Source organism: Papio anubis, chromosome 5 (assembly GCF_008728515.1).
Source record: "Papio anubis isolate 15944 chromosome 5, Panubis1.0, whole genome shotgun sequence".
NCBI classification, from domain to species: domain Eukaryota; kingdom Metazoa; phylum Chordata; class Mammalia; order Primates; family Cercopithecidae; genus Papio; species Papio anubis.
The window spans coordinates 140,694,894-140,721,277 of record NC_044980.1 but is presented as its reverse complement, the minus strand read 5'-3'; the positions used below and the strand labels follow the sequence as shown (position 1 = coordinate 140,721,277).

The 26,384-nt window shown below is 35.6% G+C and overlaps 1 protein-coding gene across 1 annotated transcript in view; it reads right to left on the bottom strand.

Annotated features, from left to right (window-relative positions):
* Positions 1–23,463, bottom strand: part of SPINK5 (serine peptidase inhibitor Kazal type 5) — a 111,957-nt gene extending 88,494 nt beyond the window's left edge. The window contains exon 1 of the mRNA XM_031666531.1: positions 22,271–23,463. The gene's annotated coding sequence lies outside the window, so the exon portion shown is untranslated. The remainder of the gene's footprint in view (positions 1–22,270) is intronic.
* Between the last annotated feature and the right edge of the window lie 2,921 nt (positions 23,464–26,384).

Genomic DNA, 26,384 nt, shown 5'->3' with positions numbered 1-26,384 from the left:
AGGAATCAAGTAATGTGAAGGCTTTAATTGGGGAAATGAGAATATTAATATGCCTGCTTTATATCCTGAAAACAGAAACACAAATTGAGGTGTGGGTTAAGGAATACAACAGTTTATTTTTAAATTATAAGTATGATTTCTGCTTCTGGCATAAATGGAATAACAGAAAAAAGATTATCCTTTCACATGAAACAATGAGAAAAAAATAAAAGCAAAAGCAATTGTTTTTGACATTGGACATGATATAGTACAGTGGAGTGATTCTTGGGAGAGGGGAAACAAACCAAGTTATTCCTACATTGCCACAGTTCACTGCCCGGAGAAAGTTGCCAGGCTGTAGCACAGAGAGGGAGAACACAGGTAGCTCCCAGAAGCTTCCCTGAGATGATCATACAAAGTTGAGGGTCTGGGAGTCCAAAGGAGGTAAAATTCCCATGGCATGCTAACAAGAAGGGAAAGATTCAGAGAGAAACCTTTGGAGATTTGTGGCACATAGTTTATTTAGAATCTTCAGTTGAGTACTGACAAGTAAACGTATGTGAGAAAAGTACTCCAGGCTGCAGAAAGAATCACTCCAAGGATTAGAGGGAACGATATCCAGAACTTAACATATGAGAGGAGATAACTTGTGTTCCTATCAGTCGGAAAGAAAAATCTTGCAATTCATTTACAGATTAGAGAGATATGTTGCCCCAGTAGTGGGGCAAAATTAACCTCAAAGCCTATTCTGCTTCCACCTAACAAAGCTTAAAAACAAGCTTGAGATAAGTAAACTATTTCCAAGGAACTTAATTGTGTCCCAGAATAAAGTTCAAGGATATTTACAGGAATACAAAAAAATATCAATCACCTAACAAAGTAAATCACAATGTCTAGCAGAAAATTTAAACATACCAGACATACAAAGAAAAAGGAAAATAATCCCATAATAAGAAGCAAAATCAATAGGAACAAACTATCTGGATGTATTCTTCTAGCCAAAATAAAGTAACAAGGACTGGGGTTACCCTCCTGCCTGCAGCAAACAAACAACAACAACAAATACAAAACAAAATATATTAAACAACGATTTTCAAGATTGTGGACATCAGTCTTTTGAAGAAAAGTCATCCATGAAATAATAACAAACAAGGTAAACCCTAAAATTGCTCCAGTTTACTGGCCTGAGAAAATGTCTAAGCCATAGGGCATGGAGAAGCAGCTCAGGCACGGGCTCACAGACTCTGTGTGGAGGAGACAGCTCTGATTCCCAGAAGACCAGGCTGTGGCTCAGTAGTAGGGGATAATTAGCCATCGGTTCTACTTTAAAACATTTAACAGCAAGACCCAAAATGATTATATGGTTTCCAAGTAACTTATCTGTGTTCCAGGAGAAAACTCTGTATTTATAGAAATACAAAAAGCATTCACTACTCAATAATGTAAAATTAGCAATGTCTGGCATTCAGTCTAAAATTACTAGGCATACCAAGAAGCAAGGAAATATGATCCATAAGCAGGATAAATGACTCAAAACTGTTATGGATGTTAGAATTATACATAAGAACATTAAACAAGTTATTATAACCGTTTCATAAATTCAAAAATGTAAAGCAGAGACAAGGAAGATATAAAAACAAAACAAATTAAACTGAATCTGAAATTAAAAATATAATAAATGTAATTAACAATAAATTTGACCTTGTTGAAGAAAAGATTAATAAACTTGAAGGTATACAGTGGTAACTATCCAAAATAAAACAGAAAAAAAAAGATAAGAGCAACAGCAAACTGTGAGATAACTGTAAGCAGACTAATATAATTATAGTCCCTGAAAGTGGGCCTAGGGAAGTAAAAAAAAAAGTTAGAATTTGTTCAAACTATAAACAGGTCCAAGAATTTCAAAGAATCCTAAGCACAGTGTGTGTGTGTGTGTGTGTGTGTGTGTGTGTGTGTAAACTATATCAAGGCACCATTATCAAATTGTTCAAAAATATTGAGACAAAAAGTCTTAAAATCAGCTGGTAGATGGCTAAGAGAGGTGAGGGAGAAATCCCGTTACATACAAAGGAACCAAGAATAAGATAATACCAGATTTAAAAAAAAAATGTTAGGTGAAAAGGACATGAAGCAATATTTTTAAGTGACTGAAGGAAAAAACTATCAGCTAGAATTCTATGTCCCATGAAATCAACTTTTGAAAGTGAGGGTGAAATAAAGACTATTTTACATAAAAGAGTTAAAAGAATTCAGCACTTACTGCAGACCCACACTGGAAGAAATGTTAAAGGAAGATTTTTCAAGCAGCCAGAAGAAAAAATATATTAGATAGAAATACGAATCTATGCAAAGGAAAGGAAATCACTAAAAGGAGTAGCTACATGGATAAATATATAAGTTTTTTTATTATTTAAATCTCTTTTAAAAATAACCAACTTTTTAAACAATAATAACAACCAAAGGTTTATAGTTAGTAAATTAACAAAAGAAGATACAATGATAAAATAATAACACTTGATTCATCCAAGAGAAAGCAGAAAAGAAGAAAGGGTAATTAAAACACAGATGATACCAGCCTGGGCATCATGGTGAAATCCTGTCTCTACAAAAGATAGAACAATTAGCCAGGAATGGTGGCCCATGCCTGTAGTCCCAGTAACTTGGGAGGCTGAGGTAGGAGGATCACCTGAGCCTAGAGAGGTCGAGGCTACCATGAGCCAGGATCATGCCACTGCACTACAGCTTGGGCAAAAGAGTCAGATTCTGTCTCAGAAAAAAAAAAAAGTAGTAAAAATAGAAAACAGGTGATGAAATTAGAAAACAATTGGTAAAAATAATAAGATGGTAGATGCAAATCTGACCATATGGATTACATAATATGTAAATCTGTTTTATGTAAATTATGTATATATTAAATGTAAGAATATACTTTATGTAAATGTATTATACATAAATATAGGTTATATATGCAAATTAAAAGATAGAGATTGACAGATTAGATTTTTCAAAAAGGAAGCCCAAACTATTTGCTGCCTAAAGAGACATACTTTAAATATAAATACAAAAATAGTTTAAAAGTAAAAGAATGGGAGAAAATACATGATACTAACACAAATTTAAAAAATAGCTTGAATGCCTATGTTAATATCAGACAAAGTAGATTCCAGAGCAAAGAATATCACTAGGAATGAAGAGAATCATTTCGTGATGATAAAGAATCATTTCACGAAAAGGACATTCCAATTCTAAATGGTTTGTATATAATAAGTGAGAGATAGTCAAGAGTTACAAAAATTGGATGAGAGAATGTTTTCCTTGATGAAAACAAAGCATTCACATAATATATAGAGAATTCATAGAATCTGTTTATAATCAACTTTAATCCCAAACTTTTACCCATTGGTATTTTGAACACTTAGGAAAGGCTTGAAATTCTTTAGGATCAAGCAGAAAACAACAACAACAACAGTTAGTTGTACTTCATATAACCCAAGAATGCACGGGTAGAACCTGATTGAAATTAGAGACAGGTATGACTCCATTGAAAGGGACAGCTCTCTAACAGTGAAATCTGACTGGAAATAAAGCAAGTGTTTATCTGGAGATGGCAGAAAAATTAGAGCTTATACTTACAGATCCTTTAAACGAACTGCTGCTATCTGGTTCTATGATAGAATAAGTGGATTTTAAACTGTACAATTTTTTTTTTTTGAGACACAGTTTCATTCTGTTGCCCAGGCTGGAGTGCAGTGGACATGTTCTTGGCTCACTGCAACCTCCACCTCCCGGGTTCAAGTGGTTCTCGTGTCTCAGTCTCCCAAGTAGCTGGGATCACAGGCGTGCACCACCACACCCAGTTAATTTTTGTATTTATTTTAAAAATTTTATTAAACTTTACATTCTGTGATACATGTGCAGAACATGCAGGTTTGTTACATAGGTATACATGTGCCATGGTGATTTGCTGGACCCATCAACCTGTCATCTAGGTTTTAAGTCCCACATGCATTAGGTATTTGTACTAATGCTCTCCCTCCCCTTACCCCCAACACCCCCAACCTGACAAGCGCCAGTGTGTGTTGTTCCCCTCCCTGGGTTCATGTGTTTTCATTGTCCAACTCCCACTTATGAGTGAGAACGTGTGGTGTTTGGTTTTCTGTTTCTGTGTTCTCATTGCTCAATTTCCACTTATGAGTGGGAATATAGCAGTGTTAAGTTTTCTGTTCCTGAGCTAGTTTGCTGAGAATGATGTTTCCAGCTTCATCTATGTCCCTGCAAAGGACATGAACTCATCCTTTCTTATGGCTGCATAGTATTCCATGGTGTGTATGTGCCACATTTTCTTTATCTAATCTGTCATTGAGGGTCATTTGGATTGGTTCCAAGTCTTTGCTATTGTGAAAGCACTGCATGCAATAAACATACTTGTGCCGGTGTCTTTAGAGGAGAATGATTTATAATCCTTTGGGTATATACCCAGTAATGGAGTTGCTGGGTCAAATGGTATTTCTGGTTCTAGATCCTTGAGGAATCACCACACTGTCTTCCACAATGGTTGAACTAATTTACACTTCCACCAACAGTGTAAAAGTGTCTATTTCTCCACGTCCTCAGCGGCGTCTGTTGTTTCCTGATTTTTTAATGATCGCCATTCTAACTGGCGTGAGATGGCATCTCATTGTGGTTTTGATTTGCATTTCTCTAATGACCTGTGATGATTAGCTTTTTTTCATGTTTGCTGGCCACATAAATGTCTTCCTTTGAGAAGTGTCTGTTCATGATGGAGTTGTTTGTTGTTTTTTTTTCCTTGCAAATTTGTTTAAGTTCTTTGTAGATTCTGGATATTAGACCTTTGTCAGATGGATAGATTGGAAAAATTTTATCATGTTCTGTAGGTTGCCTGTTCACACTAATGATAGGTTTTTTTTTTTTTTTTTGCTGTGCAGAAGCTCTTTAGTTTAATTAAATCCCATTCCTCAATTTTGGCTTTTGTTGCAACTGCTTTTGGTGTTTTAGTCATGAAGTCTTTGCCCATACCTATGTCCTGAGTGGTACTGCCTAAGTTTTCTTCCAGAGTTTTTATGGTTTTAGGTTTTACATTTAAGTCTTTAATCCATCTTGAGTTAATTTTGGTATAAGGTGTAAGGAAGCGGTCCAGTTTCAGCTTTCTGCATATGTCGAGCCAGTTTTCCCTGTACCACTTATTAAATTGGGAATCCTTTCCCCATTTCTTGTTTTTGTCAGGTTTGTCAAAGATCAGCAAGAGAAAGAAAGAAAGGGTATTCATATAGGAAGAGAGGAAGTGAAATTGCCTCTGCAGATGACATGGCTGAATTTTGTATATCAGTCGTGTATCTGGTGATGCTGTTATACTCATTTCTGGGTTCTAGTGGGTTTTAGTGAATTTGTTATAAACTTTTATATGTCATCTGCAATTAAAAACAATAGTAACCTCTTCCTTTTATGTTTCTTATGTGATTTCCAAAAAAACTCTAGTTTTATGATAAATAATAGTAGAGTAGACATTACTGTCTTCTCCTCAAATGTCAAGACAAAACATCCAGTATTACACCATTATAGTATTAACTATAGGTTTTTTATAAACTCCCTTTAGCGGATGTAAGAAGTGTCTTTGTATTCCTAATTTCCAGAGAAATTAATCACGAATGGGTGTTGGATTGGTCAAACACTCTTTTGTGTCTATTGAAGAGATCTTTTTGTTGTTTTTGTTATTGTTGTTGTTGTTGTTCTTTATCCTATTAGTTCTGTGTATTAAATTGATTGGTTTTTGGAGGTTAAGTCAACATTGCATTCATGAAATAATCCTTTTTGGTCATCGTGTACAGTCATTTTTATATGTTACTAGACTCATTTCACTAGTATTTTTAAGGATTTCTCTGTGTGTGTTTATCAGGGATATTTATTCATACTTGTCTACTTGTGATGCTTTTGTCTGGCTTTAGTATTAGGGTAATACTAGCCTCATAGAATCAATTGGTAGGTGTTCCCAATAGTGTTCTTCTATGTTTTGGAAGGGTCTGTGAAGAGCTGGCATTAATTCTTCACTAAATATTTAATATAATTTGTCAGTTAACCCATGTGGCTGTGGGCTTCTCTTTGTGGAAGATTTTTAATTAATTGATTGTCTATAAATCTTGTTTTTACTGTGGTCATTTATGTCTATCGAGGTATTCATTTTTACCTTGTAGTATTCTACATTTTTAGTATTTTAGGCAGTTGGCACAGAAGATTCTGGAAGTTCAATGTAGGTGAATGAGGCTTTGATGTTATCAATTAATGACCCAAAGTTTCTTCTGTGTGGTATGAATAATATCACTGTAACTGCTGTAGGTAGCACCAATTTATTTTGTGAGTCAAATGAATTAGAAATAAAGAAAATCTAAAGAAACAAAGACTTAACTATTGGAGGAAACTGGGTAAAGTGTACACAGAACATTGCTGTACCATCTTCCAAATTCCTGTAAATCTTTTTTAAAACAAATATTTTTTTAATTATGAAACAAAATATTTTTAAAACAAGTTTTTACAAAAGAATATTTTAAAATCCTACCTACACTTACTATATGACCTAGCAATCTAACTCCTAGTTATTTATTCAAGGAAATTAAGACATATGTCTATATAAAACCCATAAGAGAATATTTATAATGGCCTGATTCATAATCACTAACCACTGTAAACAAGCCAAATGTACATCAACTGATGAATAGGTCAACCAACTGGCACATCCACATGATGAATTTCTACTCAAGAATTTTAAAAAAGAAATACTATACCTGCTACAACATGGATGAACTTCAAAAGAATTATTCTAAGTGAAAGAAGCCTGAAACAAAATGTTACATACTTTAGGATTCCATTTACAGGACATTTGTAAATGGACAAAATTTTAGAGGCAGAAATCAGAACAGTTTTTGCCATTTGCTGGAGATCAGAGGAGGGGACTGACTACAAAGGTACACATGGGAGCTTTGGGGGTAATGAAACTACCCTGTATCTTCATTCTACTGGTGGTTGCATAAGTGATTATGTCTATCAAAAGTCATATAACTGCACACTCAAATTGTAAATTTTGCTTTTATAAAATGTATCTCAGTAAACCTAACTTTAGAAAAAAAAATTCATATTCATTTCATACTATTTTTAAAGCATTATATATGTCTGTATTAAGGGAGACAGAAACGGGTTTTCAAAAAATCTTAACATTTGTTATCTCTGATGGGTGGAATTACTTACAACTTTTTAAATGTTTTTCTTCCTACTTTTCTTGCCTGATAAATTTTCTGCACAAATTAGGTATTATTTTTAAGAACAAAAATGCTGTTTTTAACTTAGTGAATATATATATTTTGGGCTGGATAGAATATTGAAATTCATCCAGCACACCTCTTTCCTTTAATTTACAGACGAACATAGGAGGGCTAAATCAAATAGAGTACATTTCCTAGTTATTTCAACTTTAAAAATAAGCAGCCTACATCCTCAATGCCACCTTTCCCTGATATGATTCAACTACAAACATCATGATTTATTTTGACGGAGGGTAAGGGTGATAGTTATCCTTTTAAAACACACACACCATAATTCCAAAGTAAAGTACAGTTGACTTTTGAACAACCTGGGTCTGAACGGCACAGGATATTTACACACAGAATTTTTTCACCAAAAGGCATATCTGCAAATATATTATTTGAAGGATATAAAACCGGCCTATACCAACTACTGACTTATCACATCAAATTCAGTAGGGTGGCTATAGGACTTGAGAATCTGCAGATTTTGGTATGTGCGGGGTCCTGGAAATCAATCCTGGTCTATTCTGAGGTATGACTATATTTCAGGATTTTCCTGGACTGTCTTCTCCAGACTGACCCAGACAGTGCGTCAACAGAGATCACTTCTCCAGTCTGCACCATACATAGATTAGTGACATTTTGGAAATGTATGACAGGTTAACACTTTGACCTCAGGCAAATCACCATGAGTATCATCCATTTGATAAGACCGTTGAGCAGATTGGGATGATTACATTACAGAGCTGAAGTAACTATTATTGGTAACAGTCAAGCCATACATAGCCAAGCCTTCTTGAGAAGGAAGCATAATTCAGAAGTTCAGTGTTTGACTTTGGAGCAATGCTACCGGGGTCAAATGCTGCCTTCTTTGCTGTGTGAGGATGGACAATTTGCCTAAACCCTCTGTCTCAGTTTCTTCATCACTAAACTGAGAGGTGGTAATCATGATTGTCACAAGGATTAAGTTAATTCATTCATGTTGTAAAGCCTTCAGATGATACTTGGCACACGGGAAATGCTCAATGTTAGCTATTATTAGAAGTCTTTTAACTGTTAGACTGTTGATTATATCAAACTAGAGATCATAGTGAGGCAATTCACCTCTAAGCTTCTTGAAATGCTGAATATTTCGTGGGAAGTGCCAAAAAACGTGCCTAATTTTAAGGATACAAATTAGTTACCTCCAGGGTAGAGAAATCACTTACTTATTAGTGTCCCTTCCTTTGGACAGTGTATTATACTACAAATGGTGACGTCTTTGGAAGGAGTTGGTTCACCTTCAATGAACAATAGCCACACATGACTGGAAGGATTGACAGGTCATTTGAGTCATGAAAAAATGACACCTTTTCAAATAGTTCAGACAATCAAACAGCTCATTTTAAGCTCTTAAATATTCAAACATCTTCTCTTCCTTAAAGAGAAGAAATGTCTTATTGAAAAAAAAAAATGTCCTTTCATGCTGTTATCAATCACTCTTATTTCTCTAACTTTCTAGCAAGGTCATGACTGTATTCGAAATAATATTTGTTATGGAGTTAGAAAGTCTGTGTTTTAATTCCAGCCCTCACATTTAGCTGAAGCAAGATTGTGAGCACAAATTACATTCCTAAATTACTCATGAGGTGAGACACACTGGGAAATGGAACAAGGAGACAAAAAGAAGGCAAATAATTAAACCGTACTTGTCGAGTATCTCAGCCAATGTAATAAAAATACTGCCTCTTCAGGTAGCAGTACGTGGAACATAATAGCACTCAATATATACGGAATTAATTGATGACTTCTTAGACCAGAACATTCCACCATTAAGTTACATAGAAAATAGCTACGAAAAGAGTGACAAAAGAATGAGATTTGGTGGTCAAAACTGGGCCCCTCAACTTGTGTGTGACTTTTGACACGTTTATTTACATCTGAGCCCGTTTTTCTTATTTATAAAATATAAATAATAGTACCAGCTATATATCAGTTTTGTCATGAAAATACAATTACACTGTAAATGAACGTACTCCACAAGCTATAAGGTGCCAAGCAAAAGCTAGACCATGCTCCTGATATGCCAAAAACCTGGGTTAGTCCAAATTGGCATTGTGTGGGTCAAGCCGCCTCAACTCCTGCCTTCATCAGGTATATTCACCTACATGGCTAGCTCATTGTATCTGTAAATCTCAAAAAAGGTAGAGGATGAGAAGAGGGAAGAAAGAGCTGACACTTTTCTTTTTTGTCTACAGATTAATTAATAATATACGATTTTTAATTAACATGAATCTTTAAAAAGTACAATTTGCTGGTGTCTGGGCGTGGTTGCATTGTAAGATGCCACTGCTCTGAGGGTGGCTGGCAGTGGCACCAGGCCAAATCCACCGTGGGTGTGGAGACATCCAGAATACAAGTATCGCTCCACCCTGTTGTCATGTTGCCTAATTAGCTGGTATGCGTGGAGCTGAACTGGAAAATAAAGCTGGGGAGTCAAAGTAATCTCTCATCTTAGAGCTGTGATGCAATGGGAAAATGGCAGCCTACTTATGGAGGAAATAGTGAATATCATCTGACATCCGTTTTCTAAGAGAGGCATATGTAGAGATCTGGGCTCTACAATTCCCATGGAAGTTTACTCTTGATTCCTTGCCTGTTTAGGTTATATTTCCGAGCTCAAAAAAATAGTGCTTACTCCAGGGAAACTGTTTAGCCTAAGGCCCCTTCTCCAAGGGGAAAGATGACTATCATTTTAGGGCAAAATAGCTGCCTTTGCCAGATCACACTTTCTACCTCCATTTCTCATTGAGCAGTGAGGATGGATATAGGAATGAGCCTTGTGAGACAAGGAAAAATGAAAGACAGAAAACCTGTTAGTTGGGCTCTGACAAGAAAACACACTCAGCCTTCTTGAGAGTATAGTTCTAGAGAGAGTTCAGTACCCAAAGAACCAAGTATAGATTTATGAAGAGTCACAAACTTACCATAGTCTTTGATCTAGAATGGTCCATAGTATATTCTAGTAGAGCATATTTAAATCCTTTCATTTTATTAAGAAGTTCTGGCAAAGGGAAGTCATTGATTCAAGAATAGCTAGAAAGTGGCAGAACTGGAACTCATTCATGTTCTTCTGACTCCCAGTACTAGGTGGTTTTCCCAAATCACAGCTTCTTTTTCAATCTTCCACTCATGCCTGATTTGGGGGATTGACTCTTCTTTCATCACCCTGAATTCCAGGGGACAAACACACTCATTTCATATACAGCATTTTATGTCAAGGGTTTAATCTCCAGTTTGTATTTTTATTAGCTTTGCTCCGTTTTAGTGCCTCTCAGCTAGCGGCAATTTTGCCCTTCAGGGAACATCTGACAATGTCTAGAGACATTTTTGGTTGTCACAACTGGGGAGGTGCTATGGAATCTGGTGGACAGTGGCCAGGGATGCTGCTAAACACCCTACAATACTCAGGACAAACCCTTATCCCCGAAAAGAAAAATCATCCCATTTGAAATGTTGATAGAGAGGTGAACAAAGAAACTCTTTTCTCTGCTTAATAACTAGAATTAGCTTCAAAGCTTTGTTAATTATCTTGGTGATTGGACAGTCAATTCTGTAAGAAGGGACACTGATATGTTACTTAGAGGGGATGTAGGTACTGATAGAAAAAGCCAAGTAACACTTTTTTTTTTTTTTTTTTTGAGATGGAGTCTCATATTGCGGCCCAAGTTAGAGTGCAGTGGCACCATCTTGGCTCACTGCATCCTCTGCCTCCTGGATTCAAGCGATTCTCTCGCCTCAGGCTCCTGAGTAGCTGGGACTGCAGGTGCCTGCCACCATGCCTGGCTAAATTTTGTATTTTCAGTAGACACAGGGTTTCACTATGTTGGCCAGGCTAGTCTCAAACTCCTGACCTCATGATTCGCCCACCTTGGCCTTCCAAAGTGCTGGAACTACAGACATGAGCCACTGGGCCCAGCCAACACTTATTTTTGAAAAATCTACTAGATTGGCAGGTTTTTCATCTCTGATTTTAAAAATCAAATCCTTACTCTAGTGAGTGCAGAATGCCCGTCAAAAAATATTGAATCCATCAATTACCCATTTTCAGCCAGAGATAGGACCATTTCAAAGATGTAGAGCACTGGATTTTTCACCTTGGTCTTTCTACCTGTCTCCTCCAAGTTTTCCGATCATTATTATGTCTTCTAGCATCTCTGCAGCTTAATTTCTCTGAGATCTAATTTCTAAACCTTTTCTTTTCTTCTTTGAATGGCTTCTCACCTATGCTAAAACTTTAACAAGCTACTCAGAGACCCACAGTTTGTCACATTTTAGGGCTTTATTTGTATTACTAACTCTTTAGAAATGTAAGCCTTGGAACAAGGCTTACAACCATGGTCTATCTCAAACTTGGGTTCCAAGACTTACATTCCTCACTTCCTCTCTACTTGCTCATTTAGAACCTTTCTAGTTGTCTTCCAGTCTTTCTTTGAGACTTACAATGTTTCTGCCTTTAATATATCTAATTTCATGTTTAAACAATAAAATGTGCTCAAATAATTCCTTGAACATAACCATAATATACATAACAAATAGAAGTGTTATGCGTTCAAGCAGAGATGAGAACAGGGTGCTTCAGCCAGCCTCCTCCTTTATCACAATTTCAAGGAATATAACTTTTGAAATCATCAGTGTTTATCCAGGATCTAGCACAATAAGGACATGCAAAGAGGTATGTACATATTTATTGATATATTGATTAACTGGTGAAAATGAGAAAGATAAAAGGCATATAAAGAGTTTAAAAATCACATTAATGACAATTGTGAACACTTTCTCCCTGCCACACTTTCTCCTGTATTCAATTGCTCTGACGTATGTCATATATCAGCTGAATATTTCTCACATTATAAAGAGTTGTATCTTTCCACACTGAACCCGTTACTCAGAACTGCTGCCCCTTTCTTCATTTTTAAAATCCACTTCTCATTTTTCCTTTCCTCTATCAAAAACCTTTACCCATTCACTGATTCAGTAACTTTTTAGCGTCACTTTCAAAGTGCTGTGGGAGTTACTCAAGATGGATCAGACACAAGCCTCGCCCTAAAGGAGCTTACAATATAATAAGATGGAGAAAGCATATCCCCAATATAACCTACTTTGAAGTGAAAAGTTATAACTGCCAAAAAATAAAGTCCCATGGGAATTTGGACTGGGGGGATTTACTTAGCTGAAAGATTAAAAAAAAGATATATATAGGACAAATAAAATTTGACAAAAACCTTAAGAGATGAATGATCTGGACACAGATATGTGGGTAAGTCTCCAAGGAGAATAGTTGTGGTGAAAGTGATATTGCAGAGTTTAATTAGACTGTAACAAAGGTGAATAAAAATAATGATAGACATGCTTATAAAAAAATTTGAGTCCAAAATGCAAAGGAAACAATACATGGATCATTAAGGCTGATCCTGCTTTATTTCTCATGGCTTTTCTATCTGATATTTTCTGTTAGCCAATCTCTTCTTTATAGGAAGGTAATATACGGGGCTAATGTTATATTGTAATAAACATCTTGGCTAACTATTCTGCTTTGAATATTTACTGAGCATGGCCAAATTCTTATATGCCAAATTGAGGAGTAAACTATTCATAACTTACCTCCGTAAATTAGAAAATGTAATTAGTGGAAAGAGTTGTCAATTGTGCATCATCGGTATGGATATATCTTTATTAAAAGTTTGGTAAAAATTAACACAAACTACATTTTAAAATGCAACTGCAGTAAACAGTTTTACTGGAAATTAGTCCGGCTGTACAAATAATAATTTGAAAAAAGTAAAATGAAAAATTATCAAAGTTGCTTTAAAAGAATACTGCAAACTTGTGCTTTTTAAACATATCTATAAATCTCTCTATATATTTATAGCCATCTATATTTATCTTTTTTATCTATCTGCTCAAACATTCATTGGTGATAACAGTTGCTATGAGAAATGTAATAATAGACTGGTTCTGCTCAGAAAAAGTGTTTGACTCTGGCTAGTTTTGTTTTTGTTGTTATTTTTATTTTTTTAACAAGGCTGATTAACATGCTCATAGGAGAAACATTGAAATTGAAAATCCAGAGAACCTGTACTATAAATTTGGCTGCAACTCATCTGGTCTTAGACAAATTACATTTCCTTTCATGACAGATATTCTTTCTTCACTGTAGAAAATCAACCAAAAGACTTCTAATTTCAAGTAATGACAATGGTAGTTTTATCTTCTATAATGCCTGACATGACAAGTCTATGGGAAATTACCTTACCTGATTTATTTGATGAAAAGAAGCCGTGGGCTGTTTTTTGAGCATGAGGATGAATAGCCACTAATTGCACTTGGGTGGATACCTAGTCCAAGGGCAGTCTATCCATAGACTGCACAAAGCCTTCTGATGAATAAGGCAATGGATATTATTTTAACTCAACAACACCCCTCTACCCCACTAGAATTTGAGTAGTATAATATGGAGAAAATCAACAAACTGGCAATAAGAAAAAAAAAAAAGAAATAAGACAAAAAGATAGCCAAGGGTGCAGTGGCTTGCGCCTGTAATCCCAGCATTTTGGGAGGCTGAGGCAGGTGGATCACTTGAGGTCAGGAGTTCAAGACCAGCCTGGCCAACATGGTGAAACCCCGTCTATACTAAAAGTACAAAACTTAGCCAGGCATAGTGGCGGGCACCTGTAATCCCTGCTACTAGGGAGCCTGAAGTAGGAGAATTGCTTGAACCTGGGAGGCGGAGGTTGCAGTGAGCTAAGATCATGCCACTGCACTCCAGCCTGGACAACAGAGAAAGACTCAGTGGAAACGAAAAGGGAAGGGAAGGGGGGGAGGGAAGGAGAGGGGAAGAGAAGAAAGAGAAGATAGCCAAGAGCAGGAGAGTAGTAGAGTCAGAAGAGATAGTAAAATGTATAGAAAAAAAAAATCCACTGCTCTCAGAGAGGAAGGCAGAAATCCTAAGTATTGTGATTATATTGACACACCCCTCTACAAAATATGGAATTCAAAATTGTGAATCACTAAACACTAAAACATGTGTTCAGCAGCCTACCACACTTGTGTTTTCCCTTTATGACTATACTCTAATTATAATGAAATATGAAAACCTATATAAAAATATTCTGGTACCTCAGCTTGGTAGGTCCTTAAGCACATTATCAGTCTTCCATTTATTTGACCTATTTTGCAAAGCCATTCCAGAGTTGCCCTAGGATTTCTCCCTCTCCTCGTCCTCCTCTTCCTTCTTTACCTCCTCCTCCTCCTCTTCTTCCTCTTCTTCCTCCATCTTTTTATTGTCGTAGAAAAAACATAACATGGGATCTACCTTCTTAACAAAATTTTAAGTGTACAGTACAGTATTGTTAACTCTAAACACACTGTAGTACACCTGATCTCTAGAAATTTTTCAACTTGCATCACTGAAATGCTATACCCAATGAACAGTAACTTTCTATTTCCCCATCCCCTCCACACCAGGCAACCACCAAACTGTATGTTTCTATGAGTTCAACTACTTTATATACCTCACATAAGTAGAATAATGCAGTATTTGTCTCTATGACTGGCTTATTTCACTTAATATGAAGCCCTCAATGGTTATCCATGTTGTAGAATGTCAGAATTTCCTTCTTATTTATGAATGAATAGTATTCCATTGTATGTATATATATATATCCCATTTTCCCTCTAGGGTTTTTCTTTCTTATTGCCATGTGTTATCTCACAATATATTCCCATTACTAGAAGTAGCTTGGGTAAAATCTCTTTTCCTTGGGACCAACACACTACTAAGTTGGTGCAAAAGTAATTGCGGTGTTTGCCATTACTTTCAATGACAAAACCTATGAAGTATCATTTCCCCATTTTAACATTAGAAACTGAGGCTCAGAGGGGATAAAATTCTTACCCCAAACCATGATACTAAGGAGTAGCACAGACAGGCTTCAATCCCCAAAAGGTTTGCCCACAAAGCCTCGCCATCACGCCCCTTCCAGCTTAAAGTCCTAAATGTTTGTGATCCCCCATTTCTAACTGAAAACAATAAGGTAATATCTTACAAAAAACTCTATCTTTAGCCCATTTGGATAATAAGGCTGCTTCGCTTGTTCCAATGTGAGAAACAGATGAGAAAGTTAGTATCATTACTGTTTATAAATGAGGAAACCTAACATTCCATCCAATCTGGAGACTGTGCAAAGCAAACCAGTGCAGAGGAGAGGGTACATGATTTAGAGTCTGCCTTCTCCACTTAAGAGTGCATGAACTTTGGCATATCACTGATATGGAAGGAGAAATAATGACATTGTTCTCAGAAAATAATTTGAGAATTACGGTTAAATAGAATTTAGCCCAATAATTGGCAAATAAAAAGTATTCAATAAATGATTGTCTTCTTTCCTCTTCATTCCAAGTGCCATCACCTGCTCTTTAAAAATTAAACAACATTGTCCCTAAAATTCATCAAACTCTCCCAGGTCAAATTAAATTGTGAATTGCATGAGGTATGATTCATCCCATAGGATTCCCTTGGATTTAAAGAATATCATTTTATCCAGGACTACTCATGTCTATTTATGCTCACTTACTAATTTATTTCCACCCCACCTTGTTCTAAAAGGTATTTGAGACTGACAACTCAAACTTTAAATCACACTGCATGGACATAAACTGTGATATAAACATAATACAGCTCACTCTTTCAGCAGTCTTCCAGGGAAACAATTACCTGTAGAAAAGGGAAGAAGTGGCAAGGCACAATGATCTGGAAGTCAGATAAATTTATAATTGAGTACTGATTTTATCATCAAAAAAAGTTAGATTATATGAAAATTGCACTCTCTCAGCCTCAGTTTCCCTATCTGTGGAATGAGGGAGAAAGACTAGTTGATTTTCTTCCCAATTTTATGATGCAATGTTATTACAAGAGCAGAGTATCAACTGAGGAATCTGCCTCCTCCCTTAACGTTGAAGTAGAGCAGTTTCATCTGCTACAAGGAAAGTTCTCTCCACCCGGCTTCAGGAAGCATTCTCTCCTCAAACCTCCTCTAGGAAACGTGTCAACTGGATCACCCATTTAATACAATATTTTAATTACTAAATTATGAGCTGCTTTTTCTTTTCATAGCTATGTATCTAACAGTGCAGACTCAATGTCTTATACATTTCTGTAGCCACGATACCTAAAAGAGTATTCAAAGATAACAAATTTTTGTTGACAAGGATTTTGCTTTTTATTTTCTTGTCTTCCTAACATTTAAAAATTTAAATACCTAGAATGTATTTAAAATTGAGGATGTTGCCTGGTCCAAAAAAGTTTGTCATTAATATTAGTCCCAGATACTATAAAATTTTTTCAACTCAATTATTCATAACTCCAAGAGCTCTGTGAAATATTTTTTCTTGAATTTCGTGGCTGAGAAAAGATAGCTCGAAAGAATTAATTTCAGGACATAATTTCTAGGAAGTGTCATAGACGAGGCTAAACCACATATATTCTAACTCTTGCCCTCGATTTCTTTCCCCTTCTAAATATCCATATGTACTAATTACTTTTAAGTCATCCATTTTCTCATCACATCTCATTTAAACATCTTCTATCTCTCAAGACTCGATTGAAGCTTTAACACCTCTCAACTTTGATGTAATTCCTTCCCCGAAACACTTAAAAACCACATTTCTTGATCATGTGGCAAGCTCATGTTCAAAAAAAAAAAAAAAAAGATGAATTCAAGCTTTCCCACATACTGCTAGAAAATTCAGAGAATTCAGACTATACCATCTATAGCCTTTTCAAGGAAAATAAAGAGCCAACCAGAAAAACTGTGAGTTTCTTTATGTCCCCTCATGTGAAATGAAATTGATATTGGTTGTTGCTGCCAGCTGCTGTCACTTTGCCCAGCCTCCATCACTCTCAAATCTGGCAGTGTTGTCTGATCTATATCCCTATAACATTTATTAGCAAGGAAGGCAAGAACATGAACTTTCCAATTAGATCAGAATCTTAATTTCTGGATACACTCTTTACCAACCATGAAAGCACTAGCAAATTACTTAAAATTTCTGAGCCTCAAGTGAGATTAAACTATTTCATAAAGTTATTATATTAAATAATATTTGAAAATTCTTAGGATTTCATAGGTATTCAATAAGTTGTAACTATAATAGTTCCTTCTAAACACTAATCCTACTTTGTGACTTCTATCCACAGAAATCCTCCGGTGATTCGTTCCTGCCTTAGAGTCAAGATCTTTCTACTCATCTCTGCTTTTCAAAGTCCAGATAATTTTGCTTTTGCTTACTGTCTAAATATTTGTAAACCTATGTGATTCTTTGTCTTTGACATCATCTTGGCTTATGAATCTGTCTTCTCATTCCTTCATTTGCCACTTTGGGAAGAGTAAAGATTTTCAAGTTAGACAGAGACAAACTGTGTTTGAATACAGACTCAACCACTTCATATCTATGGGATCTTTTCACTTAACCTAGTCCCTCTTTCAAAAGTGATTGTAATTCAAGAATTGCCATAATATCTCCAGTGCTTATAGCTAAGGGCTTGGAACATAGTAGGCACTCAGTAGTTGTTAGTGATGGTGATAATGAGGATGATGATTTTTCTGGCTAAGCCACACATATTCTAATTATAAAGACACCCGAACAGAAACACAGAGAGTAGAGAAAGTTTTTCCCTTTCAGTCAAGTCCTAACTAAACCAATAGTGACTTATTCAGCTTGTGTGTATTTTTTCCTAACTACTAGAGTTTCTAATACCTGAACCGCATATACTATCTTATGCTGTTTTCCTTATGTAAATGAAACATTCACCAACCAGATGTCTTGTAGGTTGTCAGTAGCAAATAATGATTAAAAGAACAGGTTCTGCAGGTAAATGCCTAGCTTTGCATCTGTCACTGACTGTGTAAACTTGAGCAAGTTATTTTACCTCTCCTTGACTCAGTTTTTGAGAGTTTATGATTACTGGGAACTATTTAAGTATTATATACATATATACACACATATATACTTATATACAAATGTACATACTATATATACACGTATATAAGTACATTTGTGTGTATATGCATGTATATATGTATATAGTGCTTAGAATGGTTCCTAGTAATTATAAACTCTCAATATTATTATTATTGTTATTATTATTATTGCATTTCTTGTTCTGTCTGATAATCCTCTTCCCAACTCCTTCCCAAAACTTTCAAAATTATCTAAAGAGAAGGGCCGCAGTCCTTAATGACTGGAAAGAGGATTCAATTTGGATTCACAAGGCTTAAAAAGAAAAACACTAGCAATGCTGGGAGAGTTTGTGGAGATGAGCATTGTTTATATGGTGCAGGGAGAGTGTGTATTGGTGCAGCCTTTTGGAAGAGCAATATGGAGGGTCCATAAATATCCTAAATGGTCATATACTAAATCACTAACTGTGTAAACTTGAACAAGTTATTTTGCCTCTCCTTGCCTCAGTTTACAGATATATAAATTCTGTTCACAGATATATAATTGTTTAATTATGACATAGTTATAATAATTATGTGTATATAATTAAATATATGTATATGCAATTACATATATATGCATAAATAAAAGAAAATAACAACAGAAACTTAAACATACACCCAAAGAAAAATGGCAAAATTCAGCATAGGATATCTATCATGCAGCTTTTTAGACTTCAGCCTATCAACCCTCCAGTTTTAACATTCCATTACCATAGCCTAGCTTAGGAAATGTCTCCAGCTTCAATTCCATCTCCAAAAACCTAGGATTCTTATGAGCGCTTTCTCTTTAATCTCTCAGTGAGTCCTATTGACTCTCCTACAACATGAATCTCTTCACTGCAACCAACTGACACCACCATTTCTCATATGGACTGCTGCTCTGGCCTCCTCATTAGCTTCCTTGCTACTATTTGGATTTTCACATAGTGGCCTGACATGTCTTTTAAAAAATAAGTGAGATTAAGTAAACCACCAGCTTAGAGACTTCTGATGGTTTTCCATCAAACTTCACATGTGGCATTAGATCCACACTCCCAGCTGTGGCCTACACACTGCAAATAAATTTTTCTAATGTCAACTTGTATCATTGTTTCTTCCACTCACTTATTATATTCCACTATGATCAGTCCCCTTCCTATCTCTCAACTGTGCCAAGCTCACTTCCACTTTAGCATCTTACAGCAGGTGCTCCTTGTGCCTGGAAAGCCCCTGCCATCGATTTGTGAATGGCTGGTTCCTTTTTATTATACACAGCTCAACTTAAGATATTATTTTTTCAGAGAGACTTTTCCTCACAACCAAATCTAAAGCAGCTTGTCTCTCTACTACATCCCCAAGACCAGTTGCTTTTTAATTAAATGGCTTATTTTCTTTTCTTTATAGAATAATCACTGTCTAAAGTCTTCTTTTTGTTAACTATTTACTTCTCTACTGTTTGTGTTTCCCACCAGGATGGAAGCACCACAAAGCAAGGACCTCACTTGATAAAGAATTGCATGTTCTTTCTCAGTTTTTACTTCATGAAAATACCATTTTAAACTTATTGTCATTATCAGTATTATTGCCTATGTTATTATTATTTTATTGGCTGAATTGAGAATTTATATTTACTTTTTCCTACTTCAGAGCCAAAATAAAAGCATTCTTTTACATAGGTATTATAAACCATAAATACAACTTCTCCCACTCACTTTTCTCATTTTTCCATTTAAGAAATAGTAAAGCTATTAATTTTCTGCTGATGATCTTGATTTTGCCTCAAATCTCATTACATCTCCAGCCATGCTTTCATAAATTACAATGTTTATATGTCAATGATTTTTTGAGTAATGATTAAGATCTGTGCTGGTCATTTAATCTTAGTTCATTTAAATATCCTTGGCAATCTGAAGAGGTAGCATGATGCCTATTTTATGAATAATATCTAACATTTATTGACTATTTTGTGCCAGGCACTGTTAAAAGTATTCTTAATTTATTTTATGTTCGTAACAACCCATTTTACAGATAGGAACCCAAGGAGCAGAGAAATAAATTAACTTGTCTGAGATTTTACGCATGTTGTTAATGGTAACTTTGAGATTCAAATCCAATTCATCTGAATCCAGACTCATTTTCTTAACTTCTGTACTATCCTGCCTTCCAGTACAGAAAAACTTCCTCTGGGAGAGTTTGAAGGATTTGAGAATAAGTGGCAGAACAGAGTTTGAATGAGAAACACATATAGTCAGTTCTTCATATTTATGGGGTTCCTCATTTGTGGATTCAACCAAGCACAGATAAAAAATATTTGAAAAAGATCCCAGCACTTTGGGAGGCCGAGATGGGCGGATCACAAGGTCAGGAGATCGAGACCATCCTGCCTAACACGGTGAAACACCCTCTCTACTAAAAAATACAAAAAAAACCCTAGCCAGGCAAGGTGACGGGCGCCTGTAGTCCCAGCTACTTGGGAGGCTGAGGCAGGAGAATGGCGTGAACCCGGGAGGCGGAGCTTGCAGTGAGCTGAAATCCGGCCACTGCACTCCAGCCTGGGCTACAGAGTGAGACTCCGCCTCAAAAAACAAACAAAAAATATATATTTGAAAAAGAAATTGCATATATGTACTGAAAATGTACAAACTTTTTTCTTGTTGTTATTCTCAAAGCCATACAGTATAACAACTATTTACATAACATTTACATAGGATTAGGTATTATAAATAATCTAGGGAGGATTTAAAGTATACAGGAAGAAATGCATAGGTTATATGCAAATACTTCACCATTTAAATGAGGGACTTGAGCATCTGCAGATTTTTATATGGGGGAGGCCCTGGAACCAATCCCCCAAAGATACCAAGGAACAACTGTTCTCTAAACTAGTGATCCACAAACTTTTTGACACCAGGGACCAGTTTTGTGGAAGACAAATTTTCCATGGACAAGTCAGGGAATGGTTTTGGATGATTCAAGTGTGTTACATTTATCATTAGATTCTCATAAGGGGCATGCAACCTAGATCCTTTGAATGTACAGTTCACAATAGCATTCACGCTCCTATGAGAATCTAATGACTGATCTAACAGGAGGCAGAGCTTAGCTTCACTTGCTTAACCCCTGCTCACCCTCTCCTGTGAGCCCAGTTCCTAACAGGCCATGGGCCAGTACCAGCCTGTGACCCCGGGGGTTGGGGATCCCTGCTCAAAACTGTTTCACTGTTTAGTTTATTCTAAAGAGATTTAGTGCCACAATCAAGATCATGAACTTCTCCTGACTAACGAAGTCGTTAGAACCCAAGGTTTCCATCCTCGTCTCTGTTCATTCACATTTAACTACCCCAGTTCATTCTCTATGGAAAGTTTCCCTCTTCACAGGATTGGTTAAAATCCTGTGGCCGTTCACTGCTCACTGCTTACACTCACCTTTGTCCCAGCCAATGTGAACACACAGGACTGGCCCAGAAAGGGAACTTCAGTGAGGAATTGCAGGAGCACGAGATAACAGATTTTGCTGAGAAGAAGCTACAGCACTAACAGCTGTCCTTGACTGAGCAGTACACAAGTTCCAGGCACTGTGAACACTTTGCATGCATTATCTCATTCAGTTCTTTATAACAACGCTGTGAGGTAGCTATCATTCCCCTCATTTCCAGGTGAGGAAACAGACTCAGTGAATTTAAGCAACTTGCCCACAGTTTCACAGATAGAAGTGAAGCACCAGGATTTGAATATGAGTCTGTCTGAACCCATAGATGACTCCTAAACACTACACATACAGTTTGCCAAAACATAATTCGGCAAGAGCTTTGTGTAAAGTCTTCTTTTAAGTCTGTTTATCAATGACTTTTAGAAATGTGATATAGACAATTTAATTAATATGTCACACAGGAAGAATGCTAGATGTGGGAGGGCTCAGAAGTCAGTAAGGGCATCCCGAGCTACAACAGTTTCTGACCTTACATTACAGAGGTGCATAAAATCTTCCGTGCCCAGACATGCGATGTCATCCTCTCACTGGATGACACATTCAAAGCTGTCATTCTCAATATTGTCATGGTATCACGGCAACTGAATCAGGTCAGAATTCCTGCATGTTAATTATTGCAAAACAATGGAAAGAGCCTCTCATTCTCAGAATTCAAAAAATCTTTAGAGTTCATCTAGCCCAACCCCTTTCATTGTATAGGTTAAGAAACTGAAGTCCTACTGGCATTAAAACACAAGGTAGCAACTTGAATGACTCTCAATGACATTATATGGAGTGAAAGAAACCAGACACAAAAGATTATATGGCATATAATTCCCTTTATAAGAGGTTCCAGACAGACAAAACAAATCTATAGTAATGGAAGTTCAAACAGCAGCAATGTCGGTGTCTGGGTGGAAGAGACAATGACCATAATGAGGCACAAGGAAAAACTTTGAGGCAATAGAAAAGTTTTATACTTGGATCTAAATGGCAATTATACAGATACATGTTTTACATAAATATCATCAAATTGTATACTTAAGCTCTGCAAAATTTAATGTATATAGAGTATACCTTAATGAAGAGGAAAAAAAAATCCCTGCCTATATTTTAAGAAACCTGTCTGAATTGCATTCTTTATGGAATAATACCTAGAGATGCTTTTCTGGCACATTCATAATTACGTTTAGAATTGGAGACAAGGAAAATTGAGGTACCAAGAAGAGAGCAAGTTTTCTCAAGATCATATAATATGGAAAGAACTAGAATTAGATTTTACATTTCTATGCTATAATGACTTGGAAATACCTGGTATTATGAATAAGTTTCAATGGAGGCCCTTGTGATAAAGTGGATAAAGCAAAGTAAAACCAATACTGAGTTTGAAGCCAGATAATTTGTACTCAAAGATCAGTAATACCATTATTTGTATAAATTACAATGCCTGGCACATGGCAGGCATTTAATGGATTTTTAAGGGAGTGAATGGGTAGATAGAATTAAATATAAATCATTTACCCTTTCTAAATCCACGAATGATAAAAATGAAAAACATTTGAAAATTTTAAATCAGTAATCCTCAAAATGCATTCAATAAAAAATGAGATACTTACAATTGTACCATTAGATAAAAAGTTTCTAGGCTGGGTGCAGTGTTTCATGCCTGGAATACTAGCACTTTGGGAGGCTGAGGTGGGTGGATCAATTGAGACCTAGAGTTCAAGACCAGCCTGGCCAACATAGTGAAACCCCATCTCTAATAAAAATACAAAAATCAGCCAGACGTGGTGGCACATGTCTGTAATCCCAACTACTCAGGAGGCTGAGGCAAGAGAATTGCTTAAACCTGGGAAGTAGAGGTTGCAGTGAGCTGAGATTGTGCCACTGCACTCCAGCCTGGGTGACAGAGCAAGACCTTGTCTCAGGAAAAAAGAAAGAAAAAAGCTTTCTAGAGTCCAATGTGTTTGCCAATTTTAGTTTAAGCAAATTAACTTTGCTTGTCTGCAGAACTTCTGTTTAAGTGCTAAAAAATATTCCTAGACCAAAGAGATTCAGCTAAATGAAATTCCTGCAGGAAAATAAAGTTTGTAGCATTTTCTAAAACCAATTGATCACTAAATCCCCTCAGATTAGAACGTTGACTAACATCTCACAAAGCAGAAATATGGAATGTTTGTATATACTTTGGGACCTACGCTGTATTAATAAAATTTCAGTTTGTTACTCTCACTGGGTTAATAAATCATAAGTTGCCCCCTAAAAGGGGACATTTCATCCTTCATTGGAATTTTTCTGTAGACAGGCTTCAAGAAGTATAAATTACATATTGCAGCAATAAATGAAAGTTCATTAATTTATGAAAAGATTTTTGTTGAGGAATACAGATATTTTTGTAGATCTCAGTGATCATCTCAACATCTTGCTATAAATGGAAAGGAAGAGATATCTCTTTTTCAAGGATGTGGGAAAGCGTCAAGTTCAGCCAAGAATACCTGGAATAAAAATAAATGAAACGAGATGAGATTCCACTCTTACTAGCTCCCAAACTCAAATGTAAGCATTATTTTTATTTTTAATATGTTTCAAAGATGTGAGGCTCTAAAAAAAAAGTTAAATATATTTTGAAGTTTATCAAATGGAGAAGTGAAATATATAACAATGGCACAAAGGATGGAACAAAGTGAAAGTATACTACTGTAAGATTATTACATACTAAATGGAATGGCGTAATATTTAATAGCAGACTGTAAAAGTTAAAGATATATACTGTAAACACTAAAATAAAACATAAATTTTTTAAAAGATATATAACTATTAAGCCAATAGTGGGGATAAAACGGAATTGTTAAAAAAAAAAATCCAAAGACAGCAGGAAAAGGAAGAAAAAAAGGCAAAAAATAAAATAAAATAAAATGTATGGTAAGATAATAGATCCAAATCCAGTATTAGGAATATTTACCTTCAATGTAACTGGTCTAAATACTTCAATTAGGTAGTATTTACTGAATAAAAAGCAGAAATTGACTTAATAAAAAAGCAAAGACACAACTACATAATATCTATAGCCAACCATTTTAAACATAAAAACATAGATTAAATGTAAAAAGATGGAAAATATGTACAATGTAAATTTTAATCAAAAGAAAGCTGCAGTGTCTATACTGATGTTAGACAAAATAGATTTCAGAACCAGAAATAGTACCAGGGATAAAGAAGAATATTACATTAAGAAAAAGAAATTAAGTCATAAAGAAATTATAATGTTAAATTTGTTTGCATCTAACAGCAATATCAAATAAACGAAGCAAAATTTGATGAAACTGAAAAAGAAATAGACAAATCCCAATTAGACTTGGAGATTTTAACAGCCATTTCTTAGTCATAAATAGAACAAGTAAATGAAAATCAGAAAAGCTATAGAAGACTTTACCACTATTACCAACTTAGCCATTACATTTTTTACAAGTGCACATGGAGCAACATTAAGATAGATCATGTTATGTGCTATAAAACAAATCTCAACAAATTCAAAAGGATTTCATTGTGCAAAGCATTTTTCTCTGACCATAAAAACCATTAAATTGATAATCTTTGAAAAACAGAACTTGATCTCCCTCAGTTTTTCAAGGCCTACACCCAACAGTCTCTCAACCAAAAGTGCAGAAAGGCTATAACACAATCCAAGTGTAGAATGAGTTTCACTGAAACTGTTTAGTTTTTGGTAACTTTTTTTTTTTTTTTTTTTTTTTAAATACAGAGTTTCATTCTTGTTGCCCAGGCTGGAGTGCAATAGCATGATCTTGGCTCACTGCAACCTCCTCCTCCCAGATTCAAGTGATTCTCCTGCCTCAGCCTCCCAAGTAGCTAGTATTACAGGCATGAACCACCATGCTCAGCTAATTTTTCTTTCTGTATTTAGTAGAGACAAGGTTTTATCATGTTAGTCAGGCTGGTCTTGAACTCCTGACCTCAGGTGATCCACCCTCCTCGGCCTCCCAAAGTGCTGGGATCACAGGCGTATGCCAACATGCCCAGCCCAGTTTTAGATAATTTAATCCCTGATTATATTTATATAATTAGGCTCTTACCCTGTCTAAAAGAAAAACATGAAATGGAGAAAGAATTCGACAGTATTGGTGGAAAATGGTATCATCTAGATAGAGACTTTATAATTACATCACATACTATGTCCAAAATACTAATTTAAAAAATACTAGACAAGCAACATGGTAACAAAATAAAACCAATTAGCAAGAGAAAAAATATGCAAAGGGAGCAGAAGTAAAATTAATCCAGATATTGTAATTAGTAGAAAAAGAATTTTGGTTAACTGTGATTAATACATTTGTTATTTGAAAGAAAACATGCACAAAATAGATGAAAGCATGAGGAACTTAAACAAATAAATAGAGGTTTTAAAATTAATCAAATGATATTCCAGGACTTAAAAAGATAACCACATGAAATCATGAAACTGCTGGACACAATAGAATGAAGAATTGGTAAACTGGAAGACGGTGTTATAGGGAATTTCCTAATTCTGATTTTTAGAAAAGATATGTACAAAAAAAAAGAGAGAGATAGAGAGAAATTGCTACAT